Source organism: Triturus cristatus, chromosome 6 (assembly GCF_964204655.1).
Source record: "Triturus cristatus chromosome 6, aTriCri1.1, whole genome shotgun sequence".
Taxonomy (NCBI): domain Eukaryota; kingdom Metazoa; phylum Chordata; class Amphibia; order Caudata; family Salamandridae; genus Triturus; species Triturus cristatus.
In genome coordinates, this window is record NC_140589.1 from 1,141,363,074 (window position 1) to 1,141,380,465 (window position 17,392).

Genomic DNA, 17,392 nt, shown 5'->3' on the forward strand with positions numbered 1-17,392 from the left:
CTCCCAGGCCACTTCTGGCCCCCTGGACCTCATCCCCCGGGGCCTGGCCTCTTCGTTGGGGACCGTGGGGGGAGCCCCAATGCCTTCATGGTCCCTGCGGGAGCCAGCATTCCTTTTCCACATGGGGAGCTGCTGACATGCAGCTCTCCGTGTGGAAAAGCAATGTGGTTTGATTTTTGAAAGCGAGAGCAGGTTTTCTGCTCTCGCTTTCAAAACCCAAACGACAATTTGCTATGACAGGGCGGGAGCCGCACGGCTCCCGACCTGTCATAGCAAACAGCAGTGTCCCGGGGGTGGGCACCCCGGCACACTGCAGGAGCCGGCCCTAGGGGGTGGCAGCCCCAAGGGCCATCAAGGGGGGGCCATGCTGCCCCCTCCCAACGTTTGCAAAGCCCCGGGTAGGTGGTGGTCCCCGGGCCTCGGGGGTCCGTAACAGACCCCCGCATTTGAATATTAGTGCCCCGGAAAGGCGGCGGTCCCCAGTGCGTGTGGGGGAGGCTCGAGCCCCTCCACACAGGTGTATTTGTAAAAAAAAAAAAAAAGCCCAGGGGGTGGCGGTCCCCGGGGCAGTGGGGGGCCATGTGCCCCCTGCAAAATAATGCCTCGGAGGCCCCCCACCCATTAAAAAAGAAGCCCTAGGGGGTGGTGGTCCCCGGGGCTGCGGGCGGCTGCATGCCCTCTGCAACTCTTTAATCAATCCCCAGGGAGGTGGCGGTCTCCGGTTCAGTGTGGGGGGATTGGGCCCCCCCCACACATTCTTTTCACTGCCACAGAACCTGGCCCACCCAGGGGCTTCAATACAACGAAGCGCGGGAGCCCACGCTTCTTTTTTTATTTATTTTCTCGGCCGGATTTGCATACCCAGCGCGAATTTGGACGATTTTTTTTATTTTTTTTAAATGCCTTTTTGGGCCCTGGGGGTCCTTGTAGGACCCCCTGAGCAGGCCTAGGATTTTAGGGTGTTTCTACCCTGCCCCCTTTTCTTGTTTTTCGCGTTTCTTTTTCTCTTTTCTTGTGACTCGGTAGAACCGAGCCACAAGATGGCTGCCAACACTTCCTGGTTTGGAGTGTTGACACCCAATTAGAATAAAGCTCGTGGTCGGGAGGGTGCACGGATCCACCACGCCTCTATATATTGAAACTTTTATTTTTTGATTTTCTCAGCAACTACTGAACGGATTTACACCATTTAAAAAAAATGGCGCTTTCTGAAGCAAGCGAATCACCCTGAAACTTTCAGGATAAGAGCTGACCGGAGCGGGTCAATAATTTTGAAAATTTCGCGAAGATTCGTCAACCGGCGCCAAAGTTATTGGGAAAAATAAAGGCTTTTCCTATAGAAACTAGGTCCTAACTATAACTATCTACTGGCGACCACCAATAGATTATATATATATATATATATATATATATCTTTGAAAAACTCTCAATTTTGTGGTAAAGGCATGAGTTGTCAAAGTATATGCAAGATAAAAAAATGCAGAGTAGAAAATGCGTGGTAAAGGTATGCATTGTGTTTTACCGCGTTGTAAAGTCCTACAACCCTCATATTTACTATGATATGTTCCATCTCCACCCATAAAACCAGTATACACAGATATGCAGGAGGGCATTTGTCAGCACTGCAAATCCTCTTCCATACAGCCTTTAGTCGTTAAAGTCAGGAAATAGTAATTCTGGTGTATGATGACATAACACAGGGGAGTGCGACAATTCAGTTGTGAAACAGTAATGACGGTGCATGTTGTCCTTATTTCTGTAAAGTGGTTTCCATTTAAAGCATTCTTCCTTCACAGTGTGGCGCACTGCAACTTGGCTTTTCATTTGAGGTTAGACTAAAACTGATGGCCATGCTGTGAACAATCTGTAAGCAAAGTCTTGTTTGAATCTAGTTGTTTAGTGAAGGTTAGAGAGATGGTATCTGTGAGAGAGAGAAAGAACTGTGACAGGAAGTCTGTCTTTGATCTGAATATCTTGTGTTGTGACCAGTGCAGTGGCTGAAGCATTGTACTCTGGCTCAGCTACAAGTGCCAAGTGCTCTGTTTACAAGGATGGCCACCCCATGACGATGAAGATACATGCATGAACCAAAACAAAAAGTAGTGGGAGCAATGCAAGATGGGCTTGCGGCTGAGGCATTTGAGAAGGGAGGAATGAATAAATACTTCAAAAACAGACAAGGACCTCTCCTGAACTCATGTCCCTAACTGGTTTAGACATGGCTCAGCAGGGATACATGGTCACTAAGCACCCGTATGGCAGAGTAACCCAGAAGAATATCATCATAATGATTTAGCCACAAAAGGGGCATACTTTATAAAAGAAATGATCTGGCCAAAGGTAGCCTAAATTACAATGTCACCTGAAGTACAAATTGATTAAGGTCACTTGTCCTGATGCACACCCAATGACGGGCAACATTCCCCACTATGAGTCTAGACAAGCACCCAAATATTTTACGAGGGAAAAAATTATGGTTAAGATTGAAACACCGAAGAAAGGGAGTGAATAGATTATCAAATAGGTTCAATCCTGGTTTGGTTCACCCTTGCAAGGATACACATTTTAATTGCAGAGTGACTAACATATAAGTTTGCAAATTCTCGATGTCTCATATAGGTCCTTTTGAAGCTGAGTTTAACCGAAGTGGTATACCTTGTTTGATAGGAAAAATACCGGGCAAAGTATGGAGACCAATAGAGGAAATTTAATGGAAACAAATATTGGAGGTCTTTTCAGATTTGTAAAAAGATTCGGACTAAGCCAATTAAAGTAATAAAAAAGATCTAAGAGGCAAAAACACTATTCGTTGACTCGTGTAGGGCAGCTGGGGCATATCTGATGTTTCTAAACTTCAGTGTATAGAGGATGGCTTTTTGAAAAAATTGGCTCCTGTTCCACAAACCTGCTCAATTTATAATTGTCACTCCGAGTTGAATGTTCCTCATATTGCAGATAAGATCCCCGTTGCTCCTATTCTCCCATGGCATTCAGTTTGGAGAAAAGAAACTCTAACTCTAACCAGAGACATCAGAAAGGATTGTCTGAATTTAGATGGTGTGGGCAAAATAAAATGGTTAAAATATATTGAAACTAACCTACAGGCTTACTTAGCCTATAGGAGGATCTGAAGTTATGTATGTCAATAACTAAAAAAGAACTGAAGGTTTTTCTATTAGTTTATTTTGTTACAAAGAGACATGACTCTAACTTGAGCACAGTGAGACAATACCATACAGCAGCTAGTATAAATAATATCTCAATTTCTTATTTGAGATTTGTTACGAACCTCCAACACAGATATATATTATTGCGATTTCCCTTAAAATATATTCCTCTTATGTTAGGTTATCCACCTAAACGTATGCGATTGCTGCTTTCCCTCCCTGTCTTTGTGATATGTGATCTTCTCAGAATGATCTGCGCTTTGTATTTTTTTGTAAATTGTATATCAGTGAAAGAAATAGATATAATCTCCCGCTTCTGAGAGAACTGAATTTTAGACAATGCCGCTCAGCCCTATATTACCTCCAGTTATTACCGGATCCTTTGGTATGTTTCTGCTTGGCTTCATTTTTCATAGCTGCTCTAAGGAGGATGAGAGCAACTCCCTAGCCTGGTTTCTATGACGCATACAAAGGCTATTCCATTAATAACTTGTGTATATATGTATGAAGTATTGATTTTAGATCATTATTGTTTTATATGTCATCCTTTTAATTCTCTTTTTTTATGTTATCTAATAATCAGATGCTTCTTTTTTAATATGTAATGTTCTGTTTTAATCATTGTTGGAATCATGTCTGTAGTATACTTTTTATGCTGTTATTCTATCGGCGAAATAAAGTTATCTTGACTGACTGGTATACCTACATATGTCCTCTTGGGTGATTTAATGCTCATTGTATGTAGTGTAAGATGGGAATTTGGTTATTTGTACATGTTAACTGATGAGCTTCGTGATAAACTGTTTGTATCGAATTACCAACATTATAACCACTGAAATGAGTGCCTTGTTGTTCTGCTTTGGTTTTTCCTCCTGATAGAACCTGCTCCACAGAGCCCTTCTGACCCAAACCAGAACGTTACCCCCTCCCTAGGGCCTTTTTACACCTAAATAACCACATATATATGTACCACCTAAGGACAGGGAATTCCTATTATATATTTATACCAAGGTTTCACCACAACAACACACACGATCTCGCGACCTCAGTCAGGTCCAGAATCTCCTACCCATTCGGCAGCGACACACACGATCTCGCGACCTCAGTCAGGTCCAGAATCTCCTACCCATTCGGCAGCGACACACACGATCTCGCGACCTCAGTCAGGTCCAGAATCTCCTACCCATTCGGCAGCGACACACACGATCTCGCGACCTCAGTCAGGTCCAGAATCTCCTACCCATCCGGTAGCAACACACAAAGTCTCGCGACCTTAGTTAGGTCCAGAATCTCCTACCCATTCGGCAGCGACACACACGATCTCGCGACCTCAGTCAGGTCCAGAATCTCCTACCCATTCGGCAGCGACACACACGATCTCGCGACCTCAGTCAGGTCCAGAATCTCCTACCCATCCGGTAGCAACACACAAAGTCTCGCGACCTTAGTTAGGTCCAGAATCTCCTACCCATTCGGCAGCGACACACACGATCTCGCGACCTCAGTCAGGTCCAGAATCTCCTACCCATTCGGCAGCGACACACACGATCTCGCGACCTCAGTCAGGTCCAGAATCTCCTACCCATCCGGTAGCAACACACAAAGTCTCGCGACCTTAGTTAGGTCCAGAATCTCCTACCCATTCGGCAGCCTTAGCACGAGCTCATCCTATTATTACCGCTCTACACGACAGGGGAATTGGGATTACTATATATATATCAGATCACACAAAGACTATTAGTTGAGCACAACCTGTTCTCTTAGTTCGAGGGGCTTGTTTTCCCCCTCATCCAGTTACCACTTACCTGACCAGGATTAACCTCTGTTCATTTTAAGGCAACTTTGACTAAAGAATAGGCTATCCTCCTATACAAAAGTACACAACACATGCTAACGTACAACAAGCTATATACTTTATTTAAATGCCACATGCACATTCACAGAATACATTATATATATAGACAACCTGCAAGGAAAGTGAAAGGTTAAGTTGTATACTCTAATAGTAAAGGGTTAACGTCACCTGATTATATTCTGCCTGTACTCAAAGGTCATCTAGGTTCCCTTCCCGTCTGCACCTTGGCTTCGCCTGGAAGTCACACCTCTGCAGTCACAGATCCACTCCCTTCTCTCTTTCTCCTAGTCACTGGAACCTCCTCCATCAGCTATTCTCTCCTCTTTAGATTCAGGCTTATCATCTGTCTTCCCTGGAACAAGTAGCAGCTTTTACTGCTAACGGCCAGATGCCGCCTACGGTCTAGAAGCAAGTGCCAGTATCTGCCTCAGACTTTCACTAATATAGATGTGCATTCTCTCATGGAAATTTCCAGCTCGAAACCTGCCGCCCACCAAATTCCTGTACCTCCCCGTGCCAAGGACACGTTCCCAGCCGGCCGGCCTGTTGTAGTGTCTTCAGCATGAAGGAGAATACAATCCTTCGATAAGGGCCGGCCTGAACCGGTTCTCTCCAAGCGAATAACACCTCCTAACTAAAACACTGCCTATGACCTAGAAACTTCCCAAGCTGCCAGAGCAGGAGGAAAGATGGAGTCTCTCCCGTTTAAGGCCTACCAGGCCTGAATGCAGCACAGCTCCATTAGATACCCTTACTACAGAACATATTACCCCTAATGCTAACGAATCTATCCCCTAGGATATGTATGCAAACCCTGATCTATGGGGAAGAACACAGAATCATGTTGAAGTGCCTAATAAATAGGCTCTATACACTACTCTAACCCTTAGACTTGAATGGAAAGAGACTGAAGTCACATTAGGCCTCCCTTAACACGGGAAGGCCGGGAAAATCGGGCAGTACATTCCACCCTTGACTTCAGTCTATTATACATTCAATAAACATGACTAACATCGGTGGAGGAATAACATCTCTCCCGTTTAAGGCCTACCAGGCCTGAATTCAACACAGCTCTATGAAATACCCTCACTATAGGGCAAGTTATTCTCAAGGCTAACGAATCTATCCCCTAGGATATGTATGCAAACCCTGATCTATGGGGAAGGACACAGGATCATGTCGAAGTGAATAATATCTCTCCCGTTTGAGGCCTACCAGGCCTGAATTCAACTCCATGAAATACCCTTACTACAAAACAGATTACCCCTGATGCTAACGAATCTATCCCCTGGGCTATGTATATAGGCCCTAAGCTATGGGTAGGAGCACGGGATTGTGTCACAAGTGTCTAATAGATAGGCCCTATTCACTACTCCAGTCCTTAGACTCGGATGGAAAGAGACTGAAGTCATATGGATCGCCCTGCAACACCGGAAGGCCGGGAAAATCGAGCAGTACATTCCACCCTTGACTTCAGTCTATTATAAACAAAACGAACTGATCTATGTCTAGTACCAAGTGTGCAGAATTGAAGCATTGAAGGAATACACGTGAATAAAGCAACAGATAGAAATCAAAATGCCGATAATAATCAGAATACCTAACAATCGTGTCCATGTTTAAGCAAAAGATAATCAATGGCCGCTCGATTTTGCAAAATGGTCCTACGTTCACCCTGGGCGTCCGATAGCATGTCAGACAGGGCTGTAGAAGTATTATTAATGGATTTCACCATCCAGCAGGCCATATTCTCAATAGTTTTGGCATTATAGACTGCCAAAGCAGGAATACCAATAATTCTCATCCACACAACTTACACACACAGGGAAGTTTGAAGCAAGGTAGAGTCAAAAGGCAGAATCACATTAGACCACGTCAAAGCCGATAGGTCAAAATCATAATTCACCTAACCCAAATAACATTATACGCTAAATCCCTCAGTATACAACATTGAGCACATGTGTGCACCACCACCCACAAGACTGCACCTCAACATACCATACCTTCTATTCTTGGAAAGACTATTTCACTAAAAGGCAGAACACACTTAGGTCAGTACAGAATGGTGGTGGTTGAGGGTCACCATAGAGTGTCAGACCACAAGTGGCTGATTCACAACATAGCACCCCATGACCCTTGATCATCACCATTCACATATGTCAAAAACAAAATCCAGCAAATAGCAACTGTATTACATAACCGAAAAGCAAAATGATCATTAAAGTACTGCATATCGTAATTAAAAGCAAAAACCATCGAAAACCACATGTCTAAATTAAAAGTCACAACTACTAAAAAGCACATGTGGAAACAGCAACTCATATCTTGAAGCTGCTACACAAAAATACATAGTTCAAAACAAAGCATGACTTAAAAAGCAGCAAAAAACTCATCAAAGGTATGTGATAATCACTGTAGAGCAAATAAAGTTTGCATTCTCCAAACACATGTAGTAGCCATGATTCAGGTGCAGCTAGAAATAGCTCATAGACATCCGGATACATGTTGAATGGATGTAGAAAATAAATCAAGCAAGCTTTTGAAAGCTCCTAATGCTTCTAATGATGAAACTGGATACTCCACTGTCAAACTCAGACATAGTAGCAACAGCTACAAGTTATCACTGTTCACTAACTCAGAAAATATTTACTCTGAGCGCTGCAAAGCGTCTCTATTGATCTCCATCCCGAATAAAAAAAAAAAAACAGTCCTTCAGTATGAAAAAACACACCGCCTTCATGCAAATAATGGTGGCCGCACGTGAAGGAAACAGTTCTACACTTTGCTGATTCCATTTCGCTTTGAAAGAAGCAGGCCATCATGCTCTCCGGTACACATCAGCAGCTGTATCTTCTTGATAAGGGAGGACCCCGTCCAGTCTGGATAGCCACCGGCATCAGCCGCCACCGTCTCGTATTACTCCAGGCTTGGGGGGGGGAAGGGAAGGGGAGGGGAGAGGGAGGGTCCCACTCACACGGGAGAAGGGAGTCCCACTCATACGCGGAGAACCGGGCGAATCTGAAAAAGAAACAAGCATCACTTTTCTTGCAAAGAACATTTTTCAAAAGTACAATATTTCAATTTCTGTCTATATAGGTCCCCTCCAGCTCTGGGGAATCGTGTAATAATACTACTAACGCTTTAGCCTCTAAAGTCTTGATAAAAATCCCTCTGTTTCAATACACAGCAAGAAGGGCTGGGGCAGTCTCCTTCTCTCACTTCGCTCACTGCACCCCTCACAGGTGCTGCCCCCCTTCACAAATCTCCGCGGACACTAAATGGCCTCTTGCCAAATATAACAAGCAGAGGCTCCTCCGGCTGTCTGTAGCTCACACCTTATCTCCTTCAAGGTCGGAGAGAACCGCACGCCTGCCAACTTTCTCGGACTGTCTGCAACTCGCCTCATGGGGGGGGGAACCTGCGCCTGTGCAAACCTCCCAGACAGTTATGTCCAGGAAGCAGTCCCTACATATGGAGGAGAGGAGCTGAGATGAGACGACCCCTCCCGTAGGAATCCCTTCTCGGACTTCACAGAAAGCCTGAGCCCCGCCTAGCGTTGCTAGATGATCTCATTGCAAGACTCCCAAACAGCAATCTGAAAGACGCTGTGAAATGACCCACTTCCAGAACAACTCTTTACAGGTCTGAGAGGGAAAATAGCTGTAACCACTCCTTACCTCCAGCAAGACTGCACATGTCTTAATCTGAAAATGCTCTCCCATAGGCAAATCACATTGCCTCTAACCCTGTTTTGTTCAGTATTTGTTGGGGCGCAAAAGCACAATATGTGTCCAGCATCTGAAATTAAAAGGGACCTATTAATTCCCTGCACTTTCCTGTAACTAAAAAGGGCACATTGTTCTAGAAGTACCTTACGAAATAAATGTACATGTTAATGAAGTGGCCACATATTAGACTTATTGCACATAATCAGCTGTTCACAACTAAAATCACATTGTTGCAATTCTCTTTTAAAGCAAAATATATCATACAGTGTCATGTGTAATTTATGTCCGCAACCAGTGATCGTGAAGCCTACAACAGTAGTCTGTTTACTTTCATGCACATTCCATGCAGGCTGAGAAAGCTCCTTAGAGGAATTAGTAAAACCGCCTGTGTAGCTCATAGCCTGCCTGCATTCTCTGTTACAATTATCACACCTGAATCATGTCGACATGGCAAAGGGAACAACATCACAGCCTGGTACACGTTTAATTTTGTCATCAAAGATATATTAGCAAACTGGGCATCAACCAGCTCTGTGTACAACTCACCACGTTCCTATTGCAAATGCCCACATGTGTAATGCATGGTAACCAACACATGAAAATAACACCGCTGTCTCACTCCAAAATGCCATCAATCACCTGCTGAATAACACCCTTCCTTGCAACTACGGAGACTGGTATTTCAAGGAAGTCCCACGTTTCAGAGCCATGCTCTGAGATCTTACATGCACTTTACAACTGAAAAACAGTAGATATGCATTCCTTAACTAACACTTGAAAGGGATCCAGCCCTCTCTGCCTCACGTAGCAAGCTATTTATAAGCACTCTTTAGAAGACACGCTGAAACATACACATACCAATTTTAAATCAGCACAACGAGCTCACTGCACGAGCCAGCACATCATACTGTCTTCCCCCATTCAAATAAATCAAGTGATGTGCAACAGTCTGCTTCCAATTACTCAGCCCACTCCCGGGCTAGGGCTTCACAAGGCATTGAATCCCAGCCGGGAATAGCAACGGGCAACTTAAAAGTATATTTAAATTGTTTAGAACAGATCATGAAAAAGAGAGAAGTAGAGAAAGAAAAGAAAGAAGAAGAAATGCTAGACACACCAGTATATTACAAAGAACATACAAACAAAGTCACGCACACGCTGGCAGCAAACACGGGACAACACAACGCACACAGAATACGTAAACGGTTCACGACGCCAAATGTTCTGCTTTGGTTTTTCCTCCTGATAGAACCTGCTCCACAGAGCCCTTCTGACCCAAACCAGAACGTTACCCCCTCCCTAGGGCCTTTTTACACCTAAATAACCACATATATATGTACCACCTAAGGACAGGGAATTCCTATTATATATTTATACCAAGGTTTCACCACAACAACACACACGATCTCGCGACCTCAGTCAGGTCCAGAATCTCCTACCCATTCGGCAGCGACACACACGATCTCGCGACCTCAGTCAGGTCCAGAATCTCCTACCCATTCGGCAGCGACACACACGATCTCGCGACCTCAGTCAGGTCCAGAATCTCCTACCCATTCGGCAGCGACACACACGATCTCGCGACCTCAGTCAGGTCCAGAATCTCCTACCCATCCGGTAGCAACACACAAAGTCTCGCGACCTTAGTTAGGTCCAGAATCTCCTACCCATTCGGCAGCGACACACACGATCTCGCGACCTCAGTCAGGTCCAGAATCTCCTACCCATTCGGCAGCGACACACACGATCTCGCGACCTCAGTCAGGTCCAGAATCTCCTACCCATCCGGTAGCAACACACAAAGTCTCGCGACCTTAGTTAGGTCCAGAATCTCCTACCCATTCGGCAGCGACACACACGATCTCGCGACCTCAGTCAGGTCCAGAATCTCCTACCCATTCGGCAGCGACACACACGATCTCGCGACCTCAGTCAGGTCCAGAATCTCCTACCCATCCGGTAGCAACACACAAAGTCTCGCGACCTTAGTTAGGTCCAGAATCTCCTACCCATTCGGCAGCCTTAGCACGAGCTCATCCTATTATTACCGCTCTACACGACAGGGGAATTGGGATTACTATATATATATCAGATCACACAAAGACTATTAGTTGAGCACAACCTGTTCTCTTAGTTCGAGGGGCTTGTTTTCCCCCTCATCCAGTTACCACTTACCTGACCAGGATTAACCTCTGTTCATTTTAAGGCAACTTTGACTAAAGAATAGGCTATCCTCCTATACAAAAGTACACAACACATGCTAACGTACAACAAGCTAAATACTTTATTTAAATGCCACATGCACATTCGCAGAATACATTATATATATAGACAACCTGCAAGGAAAGTGAAAGGTTAAGTTGTATACTCTAATAGTAAAGGGTTAACGTCACCTGATTATATTCTGCCTGTACTCAAAGGTCATCTAGGTTCCCTTCCCGTCTGCACCTTGGCTTCGCCTGGAAGTCACACCTCTGCAGTCACAGATCCACTCCCTTCTCTCTTTCTCCTAGTCACTGGAACCTCCTCCATCAGCTATTCTCTCCTCTTTAGATTCAGGCTTATCATCTGTCTTCCCTGGAACAAGTAGCAGCTTTTACTGCTAACGGCCAGATGCCGCCTACGGTCTAGAAGCAAGTGCCAGTATCTGCCTCAGACTTTCACTAATATAGATGTGCATTCTCTCATGGAAATTTCCAGCTCGAAACCTGCCGCCCACCAAATTCCTGTACCTCCCCGTGCCAAGGACACGTTCCCAGCCGGCCGGCCTGTTGTAGTGTCTTCAGCATGAAGGAGAATACAATCCTTCGATAAGGGCCGGCCTGAACCGGTTCTCTCCAAGCGAATAACACCTCCTAACTAAAACACTGCCTATGACCTAGAAACTTCCCAAGCTGCCAGAGCAGGAGGAAAGATGGAGTCTCTCCCGTTTAAGGCCTACCAGGCCTGAATGCAGCACAGCTCCATTAGATACCCTTACTACAGAACATATTACCCCTAATGCTAACGAATCTATCCCCTAGGATATGTATGCAAACCCTGATCTATGGGGAAGAACACAGAATCATGTTGAAGTGCCTAATAAATAGGCTCTATACACTACTCTAACCCTTAGACTTGAATGGAAAGAGACTGAAGTCACATTAGGCCTCCCTTAACACGGGAAGGCCGGGAAAATCGGGCAGTACATTCCACCCTTGACTTCAGTCTATTATACATTCAATAAACATGACTAACATCGGTGGAGGAATAACATCTCTCCCGTTTAAGGCCTACCAGGCCTGAATTCAACACAGCTCTATGAAATACCCTCACTATAGGGCAAGTTATTCTCAAGGCTAACGAATCTATCCCCTAGGATATGTATGCAAACCCTGATCTATGGGGAAGGACACAGGATCATGTCGAAGTGAATAATATCTCTCCCGTTTGAGGCCTACCAGGCCTGAATTCAACTCCATGAAATACCCTTACTACAAAACAGATTACCCCTGATGCTAACGAATCTATCCCCTGGGCTATGTATATAGGCCCTAAGCTATGGGTAGGAGCACGGGATTGTGTCACAAGTGTCTAATAGATAGGCCCTATTCACTACTCCAGTCCTTAGACTCGGATGGAAAGAGACTGAAGTCATATGGATCGCCCTGCAACACCGGAAGGCCGGGAAAATCGAGCAGTACACTTGTCAAAGCTTTTTGGTTTGTGACATAGCTTGTAGATAAGAATGCAAAGTAACCAGTAAGTCAGTAATTACCTGGAAATGCTTTAAAAGTACCTGTATTACCTATATTTCAAGTTGTAGCAATTTATGGTGAGGGGTGTTTCTGTGGCAAACAGTGTTTACAAAGCTAGCTATTTGTATTCCAAAATTACTATGGTGAGGCAGGTGGGTTTGTGCTCGCCCCCTGCATAGTTGACCAACGCACATGTGAGAAGTAAATCTACATTTCCACTTCCCTACATTTGCACCTGAAATAAAGACATTACTTTCAATTGCGCATTTGCATAGGACGCCCTGCTATCTGACACGTAAGCTGGACTTTAACTGGAACTTTCGATTGAAAAGTATAATCGGAACCATTCATCATAGTTAAGAAATGATTGAACAGCCTAGCTGAAGTGCATCCAAAATGTCATGCACATTTCTGTCTGGGATGGCAACTCCCTACGTTTCCTTCTGGCCCCTAACACAGCTACATCTACAAAGAACTGGCCACATATGCCGAGGTTTTGAGAGGGACCCTCAGTGGCTCACCAAATCAGGAGTCTGTGACAGATACTGTATCACCTTTTACCAATCATAATAGAGAACCACTAGAATCAATGAGGCCAGGCCTTGCAGGTAGCTTGGTCCAAGTACTACTTCAGGGTCGAATATTTCCTCCGGAAACTGAAATGACAGGCCAAGGGTTAGAGTTCAGGAGGTGGGGGCACGCAGACAAGAATGCTGCACATATGAGGAGGTGATTCACTATTTTTGACTTTGGGTGCGTATAACTCTAGGATAGTTCTGTTAACATAAACCATATTTGCTTTGCTGTAAATTGTAAGATGCGTGGTTGTTTTATCAGGATTGCCTCTGTTTCACTGCAAATAATTGACTGATTTACCCTTTTAAAATACATGCTTCACCCCTGAGCAATAAAAGAAACTGAGCGAATCAGTAGGGTCAATCTCCAGCTGACCAACAGGGGCAGAGAGGATGATAACCCTGCTTTGAATGCTTGCCTCTGTGGAACATTTCCCATGAGATCGGAGGTTCAGGAAGGTGCTGCTTGAAATAATGCCAGTGGGGACTGTATGTCACTAGTGGATCAATGTATAATACGGGCTCCAGAGTCCTACCTTTCCACGATGCTCACAATACCCAGTGTGGCTGTTAACTCCTGTTATCGACCACACTAGGAGTTGCAGGTAACTCAGACTTGCTTGCGGCCGTGAGGTTGAATATTTACCAGGGTTGTTGAAGGAAATGTCCCCAACACATTTTTCTCTCTAATGTTAAGTTTGTTTGTATTGGCCATATGCTCCTTTTCAGTCTATCTGCAAAATATTCTCTGCTCAGTGAAACACTTCAATGAAATAAAATTGTAAAATATCAAATCAATGTTTACAAATCATCTTCTAGCAAAATAATGTCACACAAGAAACCATGCCGTTTTCTGGTTTGCGTAGCTGATAATCTGTGTGCTTGCTGACTTGGCACTGAGTCGTGGTTTGGTTCTTGTGAATCATAAAATACTAGTGTGCGCAACCTTTAGCCAGACTTGAATAACCAGGCCTGAATGGAACACATGCAGCCGATGAGGAAGGAGTGTTCTTTATGGAGGTGACGCATTAGTCATTTTCTAATTATGATATCTTCTGATACGCAAAAGAATGTCTTTACTTACGGGGTGGGTGAAATTACTACTTTATCTTTGTTCTGCATGCAGTTGAAATATTATACTGCAACGATTGTATTCTCGTATCAAAGACCGCGAAATAGCTATAAATGGAGGCAGTGTTGGAAGTAGACGTTAACGGTTGCCTACGAGTTATTTTTGAGTTTTAATCAGACGCATTTACAGCCTAATCCAGTAATAACTGATCGCGGGCGTCATAAAATAAAAGCCCATATCTAGTCATCAGTTATCTGCAATATGACTCCACTTTCTTTTCAATCCGATAAGAATGTTTGCAGCTTGCCGCTGTCCTGATATTCCCTTTCAAGACTCAGGAACGAATGCATCTGTCATTCGTTCCATTACTATTGACTAATTTTAAGATGTAGACAGAGTTAAAATTACACTTTTCATACCTCGTTTAGTTTACTTAAAAAACGTTTCTTGATGGATATAGATCTTTAACAATTGATGTTTGCATATAATTGACAATACATATTCAAAACAAAATTTACACCACATTTTCGTATAAAACAAACGCCTCAAATTTCAAAAACATGAAAATCAGCTTCCAAAACAAAATACGCATCCTTGTCAATCTGGTTCATTTGCAAAACGTTTCATACCATCGAACAACCCCACATTCCCTCTTCGGTCCCTTCCTTGTCCTAGAGCCAGATGTACTAAACATTTGAACAGTTGCTCCATTTCTGCGTTTGAGACAGTTAAAATGCTAAAATGTTCTTTCCTATGTACCAATCCCATTTGAGGAGTCTGAAAAGTTTTTCTGGTCCCTAAAATGGAATTCCGAATGGATACCAATTAGGTGTCTGGATGGCACATCTTGTAGGCGTCCCTTCCAAATATCAAATCAGTATGTTATATACCAATGTTTTGCAATCAAAGTCTGGTCACAAAACATTGAAACTTTACCAACATCTTAAAGGGAGTAAGTAACCATTGACAAAAGGGAAAGGGCACTCCATCCCCTCTCTGACAGTGAACAAAAGGTTGTGTTCCCTTTTTAGACTTTACTGAGTTTTGCTCGGATGCTGTGTTGGCCTAACTTTTTTGGGATCTGGCTTAGCGCCCATTTCAGCATTCTTAGAGTCCCCTTGGGCACTTCTAATTCGAGAAACTTTCACCTTCATACTTTATTTCGTTTTCCTGGAGTCTTTCATTTTTTGGGAGCTAACCTCTGCTAACTTTGATTTTTGGCAAATATATCAGAAGCGTGGTAGACCTACCATCTTTGATCCCTTAACGGTATTATTTATCTTGATATATTGGGGATTCTTTTTCCTTTGACGTTTGCTCCATCTATGTACAAAGCTCAGTGGCCATTGCTATGAGTTGTTTCTTTCCACTTTTTTTATTTGTTCTTTAATTTTGGGGTTCTGCAAAGTGCAATAGTAGTGCTTCCCAAGGAAAACGTGCAAATAAATGATCTCTCCACTCCACATGTCAGGATCAGATGTCCCTCTTCCCTATCTTTATACTATGCCCTAGTTGGTGGTGGGCTATTAATAGCTTTTGGTGGCTTGAGTAGCTGCCCCCGCGAGATGCCTCCTGGCCACAAGTGAAACTAATAGAACACAGGATACCCATGCACACGTCAATGATTCAGGTCTGTAAGTACAGAAAGTAATGGAGAGAACACAAGTTCAAGAAACACTTAGTAAGTCCAATGAAGTGAATATTTCTTGATTTAATAAAGTTCCGTTGCCCAGCCAACACGTGTTTCGTCTGGGTGTGAACCCACAACTTCTTCAGGGCTACAAGAAACATACAAGGGTACATTGTAGAAACGGTAGTAGTCTTAACATCCAATGGTCATGAGAACATAAAAAATATATCAGACACCGCGACAGTGAGTAGTGGAGTAAAGAAAAAGCAAAAATCCATGAACAGGAGATTCTGTGTAGAGCTACACAGAAAGAGACAACAACTGCAAAGGATAGTAGCACCTACAATGTGATACCAAAAGCATGATACAAAACAAAGTAGTGTAGAGATGACTACTCTTATTACAGAACATTATATGGAAAAACATAAGCAGGTAATACAGAGTAATTAAACAAGACCTGTGAGCAAGTTAATGTAATAGTGACGGTGGGAAAGCGTTCCATGGGATATACTAAGGCTAATCATATACAACGCACACTGGTCGCAGGAGATATCGGACCCAAGTGAAACTAAGTCCTGTGACATTTGGCAATTTGTAAACATTTGTTGATTATTATCTTTTAGCACCCTGTGTATCAACAGAGAAGTTGTACATAGTAGGTGCAAATTGCATGCCAACTTTTTGTGCCCTCTCTGTAATTTTGCAATGCCGCCTATATACTATTAGGTTGCACTGCAAATTTCCAGTCATAGGGGGTAGCATGGAACCTTGTCTAATGAATATTATTAGCAAGGTCACAGTTGGCATCTCCACATGATTAGCTAGGAATCCAGAAATGGAGGTCTGCAAGGAAAAACATCTAATTTTGAAACATTGGGAGGTGTAGTTACTGGTTCACTTCACATGAGGTTTAATATCACGTATGTCATCAAATCAAATAAGCAGCGAACTTAACATCAAGCTTGATACAGGAGGCTCATGCTAGGGTAATCTCACAAAGTGCTGGACGATGTGTAAAAAAAAAATAGGTGTATTAGTTGAGGATGTACCTGCCTACCTCAAGTAATATTCACAGTCCTTGCTAAAGTGAACCACTAAAGCCACTCAATAAATCCGAGGTCAACCCCTGGTAGCTATGGCACAGAGCAGACAGGCAAACTTAGAGGCAATGTGTAAAGTATTTATGCAGTTCCAAAACCGTAAAAAAAAAAGTCTAAACTCAACACAAAAAATGCCAAACCAACTTAGAGAAACAAAAGTAGGTTTTATTTAACAAAATGACCACAATACAACAAAAATGTGATAAGGGGAAGAATAAATGTTTAAAATGTAAAGTTAACTATAGCACTAAAAAGTACATGTTGTGCCCAAGGAAGGTCCACTACTGGTGCAATACTTTTTGCGCCTTCGACCAGGAAAGATTTCAATGTTCGCACCTATTCACTTTTTTGGAGCTCCGATTCGTCCGGCTAGGCAAGGCTTCAGTCTGTTGCAGGGGAGGGCTGCATGAGGCCAGATACTTACCCTGCAAAGTCCCAATGAATAGGATTTGCTGCTGTAGAAAAGCTCTGAGCGGCGAAACCTGAATCCTTAGGCCAGCAGTAGCACAACTTTGTCGGATCGCCTTC

General features: G+C 43.6%; 1 protein-coding gene and 1 long non-coding RNA gene across 2 annotated transcripts in view; one reads left to right on the top strand and one right to left on the bottom strand.

The window, feature by feature from the left end:
* ACSS1 (acyl-CoA synthetase short chain family member 1) overlaps positions 1-17,392 on the top strand; it is a 1,009,364-nt gene that overhangs the window by 907,758 nt on the left and 84,214 nt on the right. The window lies entirely within an intron of this gene.
* LOC146821110 (uncharacterized) lies at positions 5,059-11,392 on the bottom strand. Its single transcript, XR_014963102.1, has 3 exons — positions 11,144-11,392; positions 8,700-8,820; positions 5,059-8,040 (listed from the first exon to the last, which is right to left on the bottom strand). It is a non-coding gene; the product is annotated as an uncharacterized LOC146821110 (long non-coding RNA).